General features: G+C 40.3%; 1 protein-coding gene across 3 annotated transcripts in view; it reads right to left on the reverse strand.

Annotated features, from left to right (window-relative positions):
- SYK (spleen associated tyrosine kinase) overlaps positions 1 to 12,517 on the reverse strand; it is a 48,320-nt gene extending 35,803 nt beyond the window's left edge. The window contains exon 1 of one of the 3 annotated variants that reach the window (XM_071424741.1): positions 12,079 to 12,517. The gene's annotated coding sequence lies outside the window, so the exon portion shown is untranslated. The remainder of the gene's footprint in view (positions 1 to 12,078) is intronic. The other 2 variants (XM_071424743.1, XM_071424742.1) reach the window with 2 other exon arrangements.
- Between the last annotated feature and the right edge of the window lie 6,279 nt (positions 12,518 to 18,796).

Below are 18,796 nucleotides of genomic sequence, written 5' to 3' on the forward strand. Positions count from 1 at the left end.
ACAGAACTTCAACAGTTCTCTAATTATACACAGGAAAACATTAATAATAAAAGAATAATATGAATGTGTATTTTTCTGAAGCTCTTATTTAATTAGGATTCTTGGAATCAAGATGTGTGCCTCTGAGAAAAGCAGGATAAGTATTTTTAAGATTCTTCTCCACATTTTGAACTTACGTAACACACATGAAAGCTGAAAGAAATTCAGTATGCATAGAATTATAAATACATTTTTTATGGTGACTTGATATAATATACTAAATATTTTGGTAGTTTCAGGGTTTAAGAAGAACCTTAAAGGTATATTCTGATTTGATGTACACTTGGAAATAATTAACACTGAAGTATTACAAATTCATTGCTACTACCTCACTTTTAAGCAAACTAAATTTGAAGAAGTTTAACAAAGAAAATGGATTTCTCATTTTTGCACCTTTAAAATCATCTTCCAGTGTGTGTAGGCAGCTGAACAGTGGTCTTAATTTGATCATCAGATTACCTCTAAATTCCTCCTTTAGCTTTTTGTATAAACATGAAGATCTAATTTCTATCCACACTTTCAGAGAAGGGTTTTTATGAGCAAATTATGCAGAAACAAAGGAAGAACACAGCAAGTGCCTAAAAGGAAGTCATCAGGGCAGGAAATGCAGCAGAATATAATTTTATCAAGTAATTCAAACAAACTAGAGTTTGCTCAGGACACTAGAGTGAACTTACTGACCTACTGAAAAACATTTGAAATCCTGAGTAATTCAACTGGTAATACTGGTGATTTTGCAACTTTTGTAGACAACTTCAAACAATGTCCCATTCATCACACTGAAGGGGATGTACTGTAGTACTGCCTGAGAGGGAAAAGTGACACTTGGATATCTTTGAGTTGCTGACCTTCCTCAGGGAAGCGCCCTTGCTTAGTACTGATGCTCAGGGCACTGTGTCTCAGTCTGCACCTATTGTGTCTCTAATCGGCTTACAGCCGACAGCAACATTCCTGTCACTCATGCTTGAGCCTCCTTCTCCATGTGTTTTCCCCGGCTTCTCCAAGCAAAACTTTCTTCACGCAATCAAACACTCCTCTCTGAATTCTGTAACCTTTTACTGACAATCTAAGCTATGTTGCTCTGTTTTTTGCCTTATTCTTCAGACTTTAAAAATGCCTTCATCTGCAAAGACTTTCTTGTTATTCCACACATGCTCCTGGCCAGTGCTGACAGATACATGAAGCATGTGTTAGTTTTTAGCAAGCTGCATATTGTTATACCTTCACCTTGTCAATTCATATTGACAATAAGCAAGGAAGCTCATATTGTCAATTTTTTATTATTTCTTCAACACTGGGCTCTTTCCTTAGCACTTCTACTTACTAAAAATACTTGTCTCGGGTTCCATATTTTAATTTAACAGTTCAGTTTCAGAAGCATTTTCTTTCTTTCAGATATTTTTGCTTTATTGTGATGCTTTCAGGGTGACAATGGTGTTTCTGCTAAGGTTTTTAAACACTGAGATGTATTCTTCACTAGAAACATAGCTTAATTAAAATCTGTCTGGGAAAAGTAGGGAATATGGTAGCTTTGGCCCAGAAGACTTTTCTGATGGGGAATTCAAAACCTGAATCTTACAATTTGGTCAGTGAGCTTTGGGATTGTCCAATCTGCAACAGGTTCATTTATTTCATCGTTATTATGAAAGTTAGTGGCCTAGCTAGCCTCTTTCTGAGCTTAAGAAGAAACAGTTTTTGCCCTCATTCATGTAAATCCTCAGCATTTTGGCCACATCCAAACAAATAATTGCCTATTAAACAGGTGATATTGGTATTTCATCTACTAGGTTTAGGGTGAATTCCATTTATCTCCCCTCTTGTATCAAAGAGTCATTCATAAAATGAACTAAAAAGGAACGTCACAAACATACCTAAAATCCTTATTAGCATCAAAAATATTTTCCTATAGATTTACTTTCTGGAGTCATCTTAATACTGAGGACAGATAGATCTTTTGTTCTCCATTGAAACATGCCAGAAATGCCCTCATTTACTCTAAATTGCATCTGACATTCTGATATCATCAGACTATTCCAGGCACTCTAGCTATTGAAGTATTTCCTGAGGAAAAACTACTTGACCTGTCAACACAATTACTGCCCTATTACAAGGCAAACAGATGCTCAGAAAAAGTACCACTGCATTCATGTTCTATTCAGGGCTTTTCTATAAAAGCTTCTGTACACAGCTCATGGAGGAGCATGCATCACTAAAAAAGTGTTCTTCACTGATGCTAGGAATCTATTGTCTCTCTTATACAACACCTTTCTTTTGGGATTCTCATGTATTTGGTATTCTTTTCACATGCCATAGTTTTCCTCTAATAAGGTTTTTATGCTTTGATCTCTTAAAAATGTCAGAATGCTATTGTGAAAGGAAAAGAAAAAAAAATGGCCAGGTGTTTATGGATTACAAGAATTCTTTCCCTGGAAATAAAAAAATCCTATGATTTTCACACATACTAAAAATAGAAACAACCAACCAAAAAACCCAAAACCAAAACATTTTTTTTCTCCTTTTAGAAAAAGAAAAGACAAGATCACTTACACAAAAATGTGAACATTTTCTTCTATATTTTAACTATGCTCTATCAGTCATTCCCTTACCTCCTTTTCGACTCTTACACTGTCACAAATGCAAACACTGCCTCTTGCTAAACTCGTCTCTTGTCAAATCAAGGATTTCAGACTTAAAATGGGTGGCACCATTTGTATGGGGAAGCCTGCTCCCTTTTGGACAAAGTACTCGACTGTGATTAAACTACCCTATAAGTAACAGAACCACTGGGATCAGGAACAGCTGCAAGAAAGCATTTCCGATACTGTGGGCAGACCCTTCTAATCTCCCATTTTCCTACTGTGACAAGATGTGAACAAACTTCTCTGGGCACAGATAGTCTTCACTAAGACCAGCTGTGCCTCTGTAGTGACTGCAGATTAGTACAGGTATAATTGCATCTTCCAAATGCTGGGGGAGAAAAAAAGAAAAAAAAAAAGCCTGTGTTGCGGTGTAGTCACAAAAGTCTCACTCAGGGAGTCCCAGCTACCTCCCTTCAGGAGCTACTGAGACATACATAAATGAATATGCATGTACACACACACATATATATATGTATGTATGTGTATACGTATTGCTCCTTCATGGTTTTGTTTCAAACAGGTATTTACTTCCCAGAACTACAATAAAAAGTAAAACTCCTGTGCATACCATAGATCCCACTATGACTGCACAGAAGGAGATGTGAAATGAACTTACAGAGGCAGTGAAAATATGTGAAGAGCAAAACAAAAAAAATTATCATCTTTCTTGCAAGAAATCACTAAAAAGGGATTGAACTGCTTAGCCAACACCCTGCTTGTTTTCAGGTTCAAAGTTACAGTGACATTAAATATGACAGTATAGCGGTTGCCAAGTGGAATATATTTTCATTTTTACAGAAGAGTTTTTACAGAGACAGCAATAACAAAACTGTTATGGACAAGATAGTGATTGCAGAGCAAAACAAAGATCTAACTATTACTAAATTTCCCCCCAGCCCCAAATTACTCCAAAATCTTCTTTCAAGGTTCACTGAGGTCTGTTGTTTGTCACAACCCAGAAAGAAGTTGCCAGAGAAAGATCTACCAGAGTGTTAGACCAAAAACATTGATTCAAAACATTCCTCTTTTTCCAGGAAGTCAAAACCTGGAATATCTGTCTGATTTCCAAACACACACAAAAAGTGCCTTAGGCAGAGTGTTGATGATACTTTAAATTTTCAGAGAAAGGCTGGAGTCATCCAGAAAGATCAGGGTCCAAGTGTGGATGGATTCACAAGCCATAACTTTGTTTTTCCTTCCTTGTAATATTTTTAGCAAATTTTCTGGAAAGCAAGACATGTCAGAACTAAAGAATCATGAATTCTAGAAGGAAGTTGCTATAATCAAACAGAAGGGGAATGAAAAGCTTCATCCATTAAAATAAACAACCCAGGAGAAATTCAACATTATTACAGCAGTCTCAAAGTTTTTAGTTTTACAGGACTAAGACAAAATGCCACATTTCATTCATATGCAATTTGAATGAATTTCATTCATCAAAGTTTCAGATAAAGACCACTGTGGTCTTACTAGTCAGCAGACTCACAAGATAGGTTTATTTTACATTCCAGTAAGTGTCTATTTTAACTTTTTTAAAATCAGTAATTATTGCAGGCTGGCATTTCCAAAGCTACTATGCAGGTATGAACTCCCCTTCTTTGCACAGGTCTGTCTCTACTTAGTTCCAAGTCTAGAGGCTACAGATATATAAATTATCTCAGTTTCTCAACCAGGAATATTAGCCTTCACTTACTGTTAAGCAAGAACGCTTGGACCCCATTATACTTAATTCCTTATCTGAAATGTATTGGTCAATCTATAGAATTGCTAAAACCTTTGATGAACACACGCCTCAATGGACTGGCCCCATGAGTCAGAGAGGCAAAATTAGGCAGCTTCCTCTTTCAGACCGAGGTTATTTTCTCACCTGAAACAGTCTGCAGTATCCTGCTTTATATATAAAATACAGAAATTATTGTAGGAACAAAAACAACTTGCCTTTCATACTCCCAGAATAGGCAAGCTTCTATAAAACTGGCCAAGTCTTCTCAGTGCCACTTTCTAGAGTCTATAAAAACCAAGCCATGTTACCTTATTTTCTGAAAACCTTCTGCTAGGAGCACAGACCAGGTAAATGTTCTGCTATAAGCTGTAAGCACTATCTCTTAGTGGAAATTACACTCAAAAAGAATTGACAGCCACAGAAGTATGGAAAAAAGGCCAAGCATTTCTGGTTTTTTGAAAGGAAGATGTGACACTAGCTCACACAGCCAGGTTGACGGCATTAAGGATATCTTTCCTAAAATCTATCTAATAATTAGAAGCATAGATGCACAGCATTGTTCAGGTTAGAAGGCACCTTAAAGGTCACTTACTTCCAAATCTCCTGTTATGGGCAGAAACACCTTTCACCAGACCAAGTTGCTCAGAACCCCATCCAATAAGGCCTTGAACACTGCCAGGGATGGGGCATTTACAAGTTCTCTGGGCAACCACTCCAAGAACACTCCCCCAGTAAAGCACTTTTAATTTAACAGCATTTTTGTTAGGAAAGGAATGCTTCTCTTAAAAAATACTATCATCCAACAACTGTCCCAGCTCTTCCTGACTATGTTTTATGAGGAGAACACAGACATCATAAAAGGCAGACTGCTTCGCAAAAGAGGCTCTTCGTAACAATTAGTGCACCAGCTATCCTGAAAAGATTAAGTCTGTATCTCTCCCCATATCAACCTTTATCATCAGAACAAGCAGCACAGATAAAACTTACTTCTCATTGGTATAAAGACAGAACAGTCTCTTGACAGGCAGGAACTTATTTTAGCCAGCAAACAGCAAACTGAAACCTAACCTCTCCTCTCACATAAAACACAGAGCATTCCAGAAACACTACACAGAGAAAGATATAAGCCCTCTCTTCCCATCCTGCAAAGTAAGCCCATTAGCAACCCCTGGGCCAACTAAATACCCTTGACAAGACCAATTTATCACTCCGGGCAGAAAGAGGATGCACCTGGCCTCAGCGTGTTCTGGGCCAATAGGCAATATTTCCCTATCTCTTGCATGACAAACCGCCAGGCTGCATAGGCAGGCCTCTCTTTGCATGGTGTGTTGTCCTCCACACAGTATCAACAGCTACCTCTCTAAATGGTCCACTGGTAATTGCATAGTTGCTATGTCAGGATAACAAAAACCCAACTCCATTTGATGAAACTTGTCTCTTGAGAGTTGGAGGCAACTGGATTTCACACTTGCAACATCATGGCCTCAACACATCGCTGCTTCCAAGTGAACACGGCTCTGCGTCTTTTTCAGAAAGCATGTTCCAGTGGGTTTGAGTTTACTCATCCCATCTTGGGGGTTCCCCCTGCACTTTTGTGCACAGAAGTACCCGCAGAGCAGATCTTTGAGGCATTTATTGGATCAAGACTGTCACACAGTTATTCCCTGCACCTGAGGCAGCAGGAGATTTCTTGCCAACTGCACCTGATAACTGAGGATGGAAAAGTTACTCAAAGCCTCCCTTAATGACCACCTCAATTCTGGGGCGTCAGAACTGTTCAGAGCAGTGCTCTCCAACTTGATACTTATCATATCTTAAGGAAGTGATCATTTTCACTTTACAGCACCAAGATGCTCACTGATCCAAGAGATAGCTAATCCAGTTATCCAACTTGGAAAAATAATCTTTAGTTAAACATCCTGCTTTCTTTACTAACTCTTGAGCAAAACACTGTGGAATTCACATGAATTCTATGAAATGCAGCAGTGACATTTATAACTTTATGCCTAAGTTGACAATACTAGTGCTGCTTCCTTTGCTCAACATTCCACGTATTTCAGATATTGAGCAACTGAGTTTAACAAGAAGTGTCCCAGCCCATCGTAGTACAGTTGGAGATAAATGATCTTTAAGGTCCCTTCGAATCCAAAACTTTCTGTGATTCTATGACATCAAAGATTACCACCTTGACAAAATTTTAGGTTTGTGGTTTTTTGCACAGATTGATCTACTTGATTCAAGTTATCAAATTTGGTCTCTTTCCCAGAGTAGGAACTTACCCATAAGCAACTGCTTTTCACACACATACCAGCTTCCTTTTCTATGTTCTCTACAAACAAAATAACTAAATTTTTTTTCAGTTGAAGCTTTTCTTTAATGCACTTTACAAGAATTTTAGGGGGGGGAGGACTGTCTTTATAGCAAAGTTCTAACCACAGGCTTTGAATCTAAATTAAAAAAATCAACTTTTCAGGTAACCCTATCAAAAAATCAGGAAATCAGTTTTATAAGACACATTTAGACATTGTTTTAAACTGAGCCAATTTTGAAATTGATACTTGAACTTTTAAAAGCAGAACTACACACTCAGTGGTCAGCAGCAACACACATTTTAGCATTTAGATCTAGCATACCACACGTTTTCAGTCACATGGGCTTTAGCTAAGACACATACTGTCTCTATATGTTCTGGATTCTATTTCTTCCATGGTCTTAGAAGTTTTATGGTTTCTTCCTCTTTTTCCCCCCACTCATTTACTTTGTTATTTTATACAAAAGGGGTGGTGGGGGGGGGGGGTTGGGGGGGGAAATAAGAGAATGTCTCCAAGAGGGTAGGGATGGGCTGTGGCTGATGCATGAAATGATGATACCTTACTCATTTTATTTGAGCTTGTGCCCGATTCCTTGGCACATATCCTACTCTAACACTTCCTGAATGTATTTTCTGTAGTTGCCTCCTTTCACAATTGTGTTTCCTGTCAATTTCAATTCCACCCCTAGCCTAGATACTGTCTCAGGGATTTACATGACTGGACTTACACACTACCATGCCAGAAGTCCTGCTTCTTTATCAAAGCTTTTAGCACCTTATACCTTACATCTGCTCAGTGTCAGTGCTGAAAAATTCCTTCTGCTGCCTCTTTCCATTTTTAAAGAAGGCAAAGTTGGAATTTTTACTGGGCATTTTTTCCACTCAAGCACCTGGAAATCCATCTGTTTGGAGGAATGCTATCTCAAAGCAAATAAGGGCAAAACTGGAGAAATGACTCAGTAGTCCTAGCTGGTCAACCAATATACTCTAACATCTGTTTACTACACACTGAGTGATAGTGAAACTTGACAAACTAGCTATAATCATACTCCATATGCTGGTTATTTAGGTTCTAATACATGCAAAGTTTAAATTATTTCCTCTGGTACAAAGGGAAGGCTTGCAGCATTTTGCATATCATACAATCACAGGGTAGCTTGGGTTGGAGGGACCTTAAAGATCATCTAGATTCAAGCCCCCTGTCATGGGCAGAAACACCTCTCACTGGACCAGGTTTTCTCAGAGCCCCAGACTGGAGGGGCCAGCTCCAGCCTGGCCTCGAACACTTACAGGGATGGTATACCCACAACTTCCCAGGCAAACTGTTCCAGTGGCTCACCACTCTCACAGTAAAGAATTTCTTCTTAATACGTAATCCATGTAATAATCCATCCACTAATATGTAAACCAACTCAGTTTTAAGCCATTCTACCTTGTCCTGTCACTACATGCTCTTATGCCAATCTTGTTGGTTTCCTTCAGATACTGCAAGGCTGCAATTAGGTAATCTGGAATGCTTCTCTTTTCCAGGCTGAACAATCCCAACTCTCTCAGCCTTTCTTCACAGGAAAGGTGCTCCATCCCTCCAGTCACCTTGGTGGCCTCCTCTGGACTCACTCCCACAGTTCCATGTCCTCCCTGTGCTGGGACCCCAGAGCTGGATGCAGGGTTCCAGGTGGGCTCTCAGCAGAGCAGAGCAGAGGGGCAGAATCCCCTCCCTCCCCTGCTGCCCACGCTGCTCTGGATGCAGCCCAGGACACGTTTGGCTCTCTGGGCTGGGAGTGCCCATGGCTGGGTCATGTCCAGCCTCTCAGCCACCAGCACCCCCAAATCCTTCTGGGCAGGGCTGCTCTGCATCTGCTCACCCCCAGCCTGTGCTGGTACTGGGGTTTGCCTCAACCCAGGCGCAGCACCCTGAACCTGGTCTTGTTAAATCTTCTCAGGTTCCCATGGGCTCATTTCTTGAGCTTATAAAGGTCCCTCTGAATAGTACCCCATCTTTCAGGTGTGTCAACTGCACCTCTCAGCTTGGTGTTGGTGCATGCTCAATAAATCTAAAAATTTATTGAGCATGTACTTGATCCCTTTGTCTGTCATTAATGAAGATATTAAATAACACTGGTCCCAAGATATTCTGAAGTCACTTTATAACATTAGGATCCCTGTGAGTCTCCAAAGCATTTCTACCTTTTCTTTCATTTTTAGAAAAGCCACTCTTAAGAACTATCACTAATCTTTGTATGCAAAGGCACAGGAAGTTATACCTAATTTCAAATTTGGAATGCATACACAAACTACAAAATTGTATTTAATTTCTTTGAGGCAGGCAATATTTCTGTGTCAAACACAATATTTATTTATTAATTATCATTTGCTGCAGCAAATCCTGGCATTTTTTTCTTTTGGTTCTCCTTCACACTTCTCACATTTGCAATGCTGATGTTTTCTAATCACCCCAACATGCAATGAAGAAGTCAGTAGGAAATGTTTTCTTTCAGTTAACTTCTCCTTAACTGTATGCCTTAACATCACCCTATGTCATGAAATTAAAAGGTAAACAGTGTCAGCTATGTACCATGCCTCAAATAAATATTAATAATTGTGTATTGTACTATCCTACACCATACAAAAGATTAGGGAAGGATACTGTAAAGCCCAAGGTTTCTCTTTCTTATGAGAGTGGCTGAAAGGCTTAAATCCAACAGCAGAAATTAATGTTTTTCTGTAAACATAGTACAGATATTAAGAATCCTTTTTCGTAAAAGCATTTCTAGAAATGCCAGCTGAGACATCTAGTGAGCTGCCCTCTCCTCCTCCACCAAGATTCTTTTCTTTTGTCAAATGCAAGGAAAACTACTGTCAAACTGAACTACAAAATTGTTTCCCTACAATAAGTTGGTATTTTACTTTTTCTTAAATTAGAATTTAAGAAGATTATACTGTAAATCCTTGCAAGATGACAAGTTTTCATTCTTATGACTGAAACTTACTACTGAAACTCAGAAACACTTGCAAGTCCATCTTCAGCTTCGTAACAGATACCTTGAATGGTACAAGCACTCTTGCCCCAGTGGAGCAACTAAAGCACATGTTTACATTTGAGCAAAAAAGAGGTAGCTTTTAGAAGCAGCTACAGGTTTATTTCGAGCACAGCATAACAGAGAATACTCATTTGGAATGATTTTTATGTGACTATTACTCACATTCATAGATAACTCTTGTATTCCTTGCAATTATGATATAAACCCTGACAAGTTCCCCTTTTCAGCTGTGCTATTCTGGAGCTAAAAACATGTCACTGAAGGCAGATTCTGGCACAGTCTGCGTAATGTGTACACAACCGATCTTGGAGAACTGACCCAAAAGTCTATAAAGCCGGAAAAAGAATAACACTACCTAGAATTTTCAGTAGATTCAGATGCAAACAATTTCTTACACTTATAGGATTCAAATCAGCAATGGCATTGGACTCATTGTTTTCCGCTAAATATTGCATCTTGAAAAAGGATTAGGAAGAAAAAAAGAAGTGTAATTTGCAAAAAAGGAGAAAATTATTATTATTATTGAGAGACCATGACTTCTGAACATAACATATATTTCAGAAGTGATTTTTCACACTTCCAATACTTCTGTCCTAACAGGTCCAGAAAAAAAGATGGGAGACTAAGGAAATTACTGTAGATTTTTTTTTTTTTGGTCATTGGTATCTTCAAAGGTGCTTAAGACAAGCTTATGATTTCACCATCAGTCTTCTACACTGTTATTTTGTGCTCAAGATAAACCACTAGCTAATTCTAAAAATAAATATGTTTTTTGTCTTCCTGTGGTTTTGGATCTAATTGTGCTCTTCTATCAAATTGCAACAATGTGCAAAAGGGAAAGCTGCACGGTTCACCCTTACTTTGACAGAGTGCTAATATTTTTTAACTGAAAAAAACACTGAACATGTCAACAGTATTTATCATGGTATTTTGTAGTGATTTTAAATGATTGTGAAAACCAAAAGAATTATATACTTTAATCTATTTCAGCCATTTTTTTAAAAGAATCACATCTGATTCCAAACTCTTTAAATATACATATCTATGACTATAATCTTTCTCCCTCACGAGATAACTGTCACAATATAAAGAACATTCAAACTTCCTTATTTATCTCTCAGTGCTCAACAGAGGGATAAAAAAAAAAAAAAGAAGTCACAGTTCCTCTAACGGGACTGCCTCAATCTACACCGCTACACTGTATGGCCTCCAAGCCTGTAAAAATATAGAGCTTTGCACGCTGAATCTACACACATCTGTACTCCATGGCTGTGTCCATGGATTACTCCATGGATTCAACCCAAGGACTCGGGGGGATCTATGCTTCTGCTGATGAAAAGAGCAAGAAAGAAACCTAATGGAAAAGAACATTAAAAGAATCCTATTAACTGTTAATGCCCTAAAGAAGAATAATTTCGTTTTAAATTTACCTTAAATAATTGTTCTACAATATATCATGTAACTTGGTCAGACTAGGACTCTACTTACCACTCTTCTAAAGGATTGTTTCATCTAACAAAAGTCTTGTTTTACTTTGTCCAAGAAAACATCACATCACTTCAAACTAATCTAGACAGCTACAACATAAAGTGCATGCAAATACAGTGTTAACAAAGATAACTGAATAATGCTGGCAGAACACAAAACTAAGAGAAATTTCTTTGGCACCAGGCTTGTAGAATCGACTACAAGTGATACAATAACCACAGTTGTTTTCTTGGAATCAAAACAGGGAAGTTTGGTAAGAGAACTCCCTTTTTTAAAGATTTTTTTTTCAGTCATAAATCTTTCACAGGCTATGCACCATTCAAACAGTAGCCTTACTTTTGTGTACGCTTGGCTCTGTTTAAAACCTGCCACCACAGTAACGTCTCCTAGCAAAGCAAAATCAAATTTCTTTTGCACCTAAGTTTTAGATTTAAATTCCTGAGACGCGGGGCTAGTGGTAATTATTTTTCGAAGCACCGCAATACAGCAAGGTTTCAGGCTGCGGTGCCTTTCCAGCCGCCCGCTCCCACCCTTACACGAGTGCTCCTCTCCGCCGCCGCTCCTTAGGACTCCCCGGTGTCCCAGGTGCTCCAGCCTCCCTCCCACCCACTGCTGAGGGCTCCGGCTCTCCTTTCTGCCGGTGTCCGCGACACCCCAACCCCGCACCGGGAGCGGCAGCGCCGCCCGCTCCTGTGGCTTCGGCAGCGTCCCCAGCCCCGGCCTTGGCCTCAGCCCCGATTCCCGGCCCCGGCCCCGGCCCCGGCCTCGTTCCCGTTCTCGGCCGCGGCCCCGGCGGGGAACGGGCGGTGGCGCCGGGCCGGTCGCCCTACGGCTCACCGTGCTGGATGCCGGGGCCGCTGCTCACCGCTACCTCGGGGTCCCTCGGCTCCGCGCCGCCGCCTCCTTCCGGCAGGCAGCCCTCGGGCGGGCGGCTCTGGCGGGCCGAACCGTGCCGGGCTGCGGCCGGACCGGGCCGGACCTCTCCTAGAGCGCCGCCGGATCCGCCGCTTCCTCGTTTTCACTCGCAGCCGCGGCCACTTCCTCAGCGCAGTGTGGGCGAGCGCTCCCTCCTCTCCAGCGGGCGCGGCCGCCGTGCCCCCGGACCCCTCTTTCGGGCGGCGGCCCCAGAGGGAGGGCCGGGCACCGCTGCAGCCCCCGGCGGCGCCGGCGTCGCTTGTTGCTTGTTGCTTCTCCCGCGGGGCAGGCAGCGTCCGTCTCCTGCGGACCCCGCGGCACGGGCTGCCCGGGACCCGTGACGTGAGTCCCTTGGTGCCGCCTGACGGGGCTGTCCCCGGGACCCCGCCATCCTCGCCTTGGGCTCGCCTTGGCACCCCGGCCCGAGCTCCTTGTAGCGCCGGTGTCGCCTCACGGGCATCTGGCTTTGGAAGATGGACGTGCCGTCGCTCAGCACCACGCTGGGGAAAGAGGATCGGAGTGTGCCAGTTGCGGCTTCTGGAAAGGGAAAAAACGAGTGTGTGCCTATTGGTGCACATGCCACTGTGAATTGGTAAATTCTGGAATATTTAAGTTCTTTGCTGCTTTGTGTGTACTTCGCCGAGAAAAGGACTCCCAGAGGATTTCCTTTTGGAGCAGCAAAGGGGCCTGCCACAGCGCAGTATTACCCTTCCTGCTGTATGCCACACAAAAATTTCTCCCATATTTTGATCAAACATTTGTAGCAACTCCAGGTGTGAAGGAGACTCCAGTGTCCCATGCACTTAGCTCGAAGGAAAGTCCCAAGGCGTCCTTTGCACCCTGTGCGACGGAATTAATTCCTCTGGAAGCTGAGACCACACAGCCAAAAAATGCTGCTATCGTGACTGCCCAGGCACAAACCACTCCTAATGCCGGTCATACAGGACTGGGTGGCGTGAGGGGCCTTGGGTGAGGCCGGAGTGGGCAGGTCTCCTTCAGCAGTGACTGTGCTGCGTGACACAGTGCGGTGTCCCGTGATGGGCAGTCCTTGCAACAGGAAAAATCCACTTCCTTCTTCCCCATAATAAATTGGTGTTTGCACTATTGTGGGATCCAGCCATGATTTTCAGTCAAAACACTGTCTCCCTTATTGCAAAACGGACTGTACACCTGATATTCAGTAGAGCTGCCAAAGTACAAATCTCACATATTTCATACCATTTAAAAAGGTCTCTGCTTTTGATTTGTTTCAGTGAGACTTTTGGCAATTGCTGTAATGGCAGTGCATTTCTTATTGGCACTGTCTGCATGGTAGAAAAACGAGAATAACTTAGAAAACCTAATTCTTAGACCTGTTTTTATGGTATTGTTATTTTCCTGTCAACATCCAAGTGAGAGCAGATCTGCAGGAAAAGCTTTTGGAAAGTCATTATTGGACTATGAACTGTTTTTTAAGGGGAAGTCTAACCTTAAATTGGTGAAAAAAATCACCACTGATGAATAAGCAATTGTACTGGACCTTGCTGGGAAGGAATAGCTTTCATTACAGCAGCCAATATGGTGCTGAATCTTTGATTCTGGCTGAAAGAGTCTTGATACCACACTAATAATTTGTCTATTCTTGTACACTACTTGCACAATGTCAAGGCTTTCTCCATTTTTCACTTTGCCCCTGTCCCCAGCATGTAAGCCAGAGATGCACAAGAAGTTGGGACAGGACAGAGCTGGGACAGTTGCCTGCAAGTGAACAAAGGGATAGCTCTCATGATTAGCACTCAAAACTGGGTATAGATGAAGGAGGGTGGAAGGATGTGGGCTTCTTCCAAGGCAGCCACTAATGTGATGTTTGCTGCTTGTCACTGTGCTTGTGGGAGGCAGTGGGTGACCAGCTCTGCATCATTTGGTGTGGTTGTGATCTTGTTGCTTTCCCCTTCACCTATTAAATTATGTTTATCTTGACACATGGCTTTTTTTGGTCTCCCTTCTCTGCCATCAGTCCCGCTGGGCAGGGGGAGCTGAGCATTTGGCTGTGTGGGTGCTTGGCTGCTGGCCCAGGTCAGCTTATGGCACCAGCGGAGGGGAAACCCAGTAAGTGAAGCAAAGAGTTTTTAGGCTGTCCACAGTTTACTTTTTCTTTCATTTCATACAAGCTATTTTACAAATAGCTGAGTTCTGTGATACTGATTTTTGGTAAGGTGCTCACAACAGTGTGGTGTCTTATTTCATGTGTTACGTGTAATGCTGTATATTAACATATCCATATTATCATTCTGAAACTTTTCTGTGATGTGTGGCCAGCTCTGTTTAAGGCCAGCAACCAATAAAGTAAAATATTTCATCCTTTTTTTCTGGAAATTTAATAATCTGGATTTTCTGGAAGGATTCAGTAAATGTGTGGATTTTCCTACCCAACAGGAATATATACAGTAGAAATTAATAATTTTTACATGGTGTCCAAATCGTTGTGCAGTATAATAACTGCAACATTTAACTTTATAATACTCCCTACTTTTTAGGAGTTTCTGAGAGAGTTTCAATGCTTTCACTATGGCAATATATCTTGAAAGATCTCTGCTTTCAGCAGTCATGATTGTTTGCTTAAATTATTTATTAGAATATTCTCAAACCTCATTTCTTTACAATACTGACTTTAGGATCGGTAGAAATTATAAGATAAAATTTAAATTTATAAAATTTATAAGATTAAAATTGACCCTCTCCAAAATTTGCAAATTTGAATAAAGTGTCTATTCTGTTGCCTTCCTACTACTTCTGTTGCCTTCCTTCTGTCTTCATTGCTGCAGGGACTGGGTGGTTTGGAGAAAATACAGGTAGGTATGTGGAAATAAGACTTTCTTCAGCAAAGCTGTTGTTTCTGTCGTACAAGAGTAGGCAACTTTTACAGACGCTGTTTGCCCTGCTAGAATTCTGCTTGAGCACAAGTGGTAGTACTGTGGCTTACCCTTTAGGTAAGTACAGGCTGGAGGTGGGCGTTTTCTGCAGTGCCATCTCCATTTCTATAGTAGGGAACGCTGAAATTAAACTCATGCTTTGTTGTCTGATTAAATGTGAAATTGCCTAAAACGCATAGCAACAAGAGATACAATGCCACTGACAAGACGATTTTATTTGAGGTTCAATTTCTCAATGTGACCATATCTACAGCTAAAAGTAAAGGGTCTCTGTGATAGAAGAAGTTGGTGTCAGTAAGATGGGACTGTACATCTCCACAAAAAGAATGCAGAAGTGACGCATTTTGCTTGCTTAAGACATATAAAATTTCTGCACAGATCATTGAATTCAGTCATGGTTTGAGCAAAAATATGTTCTATTTGGGAGTTCTTTATTATCTGCTTCATTTTAATTTTGATGGAAGCAGTGATTCCATGTTAGCACAATAGCAGTGAACAACATTTAGAGAAAATTGAGTCAATAGCCTGAAAGCAATGTTGTGACACGAAAGCAAATGTCATAGAATCATAGAATCACAGAATGGTTAGCATTGGAAATAACCTTAAAGATCATTTCAACCTTCTGCCACAGGCAGAGCCACCTTTTACTACAGATATCCTGTATTAGAGTTGAAAAACAGAACTTGATCAGAAGCTTCAAAAAGTAAGGACTGTAATCTCAAATATTTTGGCCTCCTTCTGTTATCCAAGGAGTTGAAAGATCCCTATTTTATGTAAGAAACAGGCCTGAAATATTTCATAGATTTTAAACACAAGGTATATGTGTTCCATAAAGTTTTCACTCACTTATAGATCAATTTAAGTGGAAAACATTTGTGGCAATCTCTAGGGGAAACTCAGGACACTTAAACAGAAGTAAACTGGAGGTGTCCAACAAATTAATTTAATTGCTTGCTCATTGTAAGAATCTATAAATTATGACTGTTTAGGTTACATACTAATTTACTGCTTTGACCAGAAATGTCAGTAGCAATACTCTTTGCTATATGAAATCAAGAGTAATAAGAAAATTCAGGGCTGTATTTTCTTTGTCAGTTCATAGTAATTGTAATTATATCCGTGTTGTTTTATATCTGTATAAATATAACTATTTTAATACTAAATTTTTTTCATGCAATAGCCACATTTATCGCCTTTCCCCTCTATTTTTACCTCAAAACAAGAAATGTGTCACACTTCAAAGTGTTGATAGTTTTGCTTACCAGTGATTAAGAGTAGTTGTAGGATGTACTTTTACACATTAAAGAGTGAGGAGGTATGATGTCTAAATTTAAATTTTATGTGGGGCAATGCCAGCTAAGATTAGTTGAGAAAAGATGTGTTATGAGCCTAGATGGCTTTACGAAAGACGTACTTACATGGAAATGAAGATTTAGGCCAGTCTGGTCTTTATTACTTCCTCTGCTGCTTGCCCATGACTAGTTACTGCTTCTAGCTTTTGTTTTTATAGAAATGATGTGTCTGTTTAAATGAATATTAAAGAATGATGCATTGCATGAAAACACTGGCTGAAAGAAGAAAAAGCATATACAATAACAAGTTATGATTGGACAAAAACCCAGGGTTTTTTAAAAAGTAAATCTTTCTGTAAAATAATTGCCTAATTGTAGCACAAAAATTAACTATGGGCAACAAGGCGATGATAAACTGATTTTTAAGAAGATTTGAGCAAAATTCTTAGGAAGAATTTATTAGCATTAGCAATCTCTGCTTTGAATGAAAACCACCATGAAGGTGAAAAAAAAAGGAAAGAGGAAAGATACATAATCACCTTTTAACTGTCAGAAGACTGAGTAACTATGGGGGGATTCTGTTTCAGCAAGTGCCCCCATTTCCGGGGCGCTTCAGTTTGTGAAGTGCTGGATATGTCCATAGCCTCTGACAACCGTCTTGGACTGTCACAGTTGGCAAAAAGAACAGTGTTGGCAGCCTTTGCGTTACAGCTGATGATTGCATTGACATGTAGTTACACAATCAACAGAAGCCTTTTATTTTCTGTCATCGGTTGTGTACAGAGACCATGGAGAGCACATTTTCTTCATCCTGTTCCATTTGTGATCCCTCCTGGTTGCAGCATCAGTTAATGGATGGGGTAATCCACATTTCCTTCTCTTGTGTACTGTGATGATTGACACCTAGGTGGGCATTCCTCTGCTGCCATCTTAGAAATGCAAAAGCAGAGAAGTGCTGGATGGAAACATGCTGTGAGGGGGGACTGCACTGGGTGAGATGTGTAGTATTGTTAGCTGTCACACCTCCTGGTCATATGCATTGGCATTTAAGCATCTCCAGTTTCATTCTAAGGCTATTATACATTCATATGGACAATAAAAGCAGCCACATCGATACTGAATCTAGGACATAAGTAAGTAGAGACAAATAGGTGAAATTTCCATGTTCTTAAAAGATGCAGAAATGAAAATAGTAAAAAATATTCCCATTGTAAACCTACAAGAAGCCAGTTCAGTATAAACCCACTTATAGGACTTTTCTATACTATTTCTCCTAAATTTTCCTGTTATGCCTTTGTCAATGATCCCCTCTCTAATCTCAAGGAGCAGTGACAAGACATGAGGCAGAGAGACACTGCAAGAATCAGCGTGGATGCAGCTGTAGTTTTATTCTCTGTGTTACACTTGTCAGCTGTTTCCTACAGAGCCAGTCACTCAATCTTTGCACTGTGGTCAAGGGTCTTGTATTTCCTAAAATGCAGAGCTGGCACAGGCTGCATCTGTGCATTTATGCTTTAGTCTATTAAACACTTCTAGAAAATGAATTAGCTGTCACCCATAGTGCTCAGAACTAGTAATCTGAGATGGACCCACACTGCTTTCTGAAGAAGCAGAAAGAGAATACCAAATAGCAAGAAATAGTCCTCTTTTGCGAAGCCAGTTTATAATTGTCTCAGTATCTGATTGATGCACAAAAGGCAGATGTACTATTTCTGGACTGTGCCAACTCTGGAAGAGCTATGAAGCATTTCCACATCACTGCACCTGAACTAATGAGTCCTGCCAGATCTGAGCTGACCTTGCATCCCAGTCATAAATATCTTCCAGCTGAACAGTGTGAGCACCTCCAATCCAGGATTCACTGTCAAATGAATCAGGCTATGAAATATGATAAAATTATAACCCAAAATGTTAACTGTCTGTTAACATGACCAAATTCCTGCCTTTACAGTAATAAATATTTAGTCAATATCAGAGTGTCATGAATAATTTAGTTTTAACTTGTTTGCTGCTGCAAGGTATCTTGGTCTTCATGCTGAAGCAATATATCCAAGATGCTGTAGTCTAAGGAATGCCTTGAAGTTGCACAAATGGCACTTTTCAGTCTTCCATTGTATTATATTTTCTGAGACTTCATTTAGCAGTGATGTAACTCTATCACAGTCTGCATCTGAATAAAAACTATACTAAAATGAGTAAAAAAAGAATCTGAACTCTTCCAAAAGCTTTGAACACTACTATCTTATCCATGATCAAATTGATTTGGGAATCCATGGATTGCAAGAATGCTAACATTGTTTTCAATGTTCAGGAGGAGCAGAAGTTTTGCTATTTAAATGAATATGCCATTTATACTGGTACTTGTTACCTAATTTTGTGCATACAAAAGAATTTTACCAGAAAGAAACTGTACTTCTAACAGCTATAATAATGTAT

The sequence above is a fragment of the Agelaius tricolor genome, unplaced genomic scaffold (genome assembly GCF_023055355.1).
Source record: "Agelaius tricolor isolate 1412-34295 unplaced genomic scaffold, bAgeTri1.0.p SCAF_4, whole genome shotgun sequence".
Lineage (NCBI taxonomy): Eukaryota > Metazoa > Chordata > Aves > Passeriformes > Icteridae > Agelaius > Agelaius tricolor.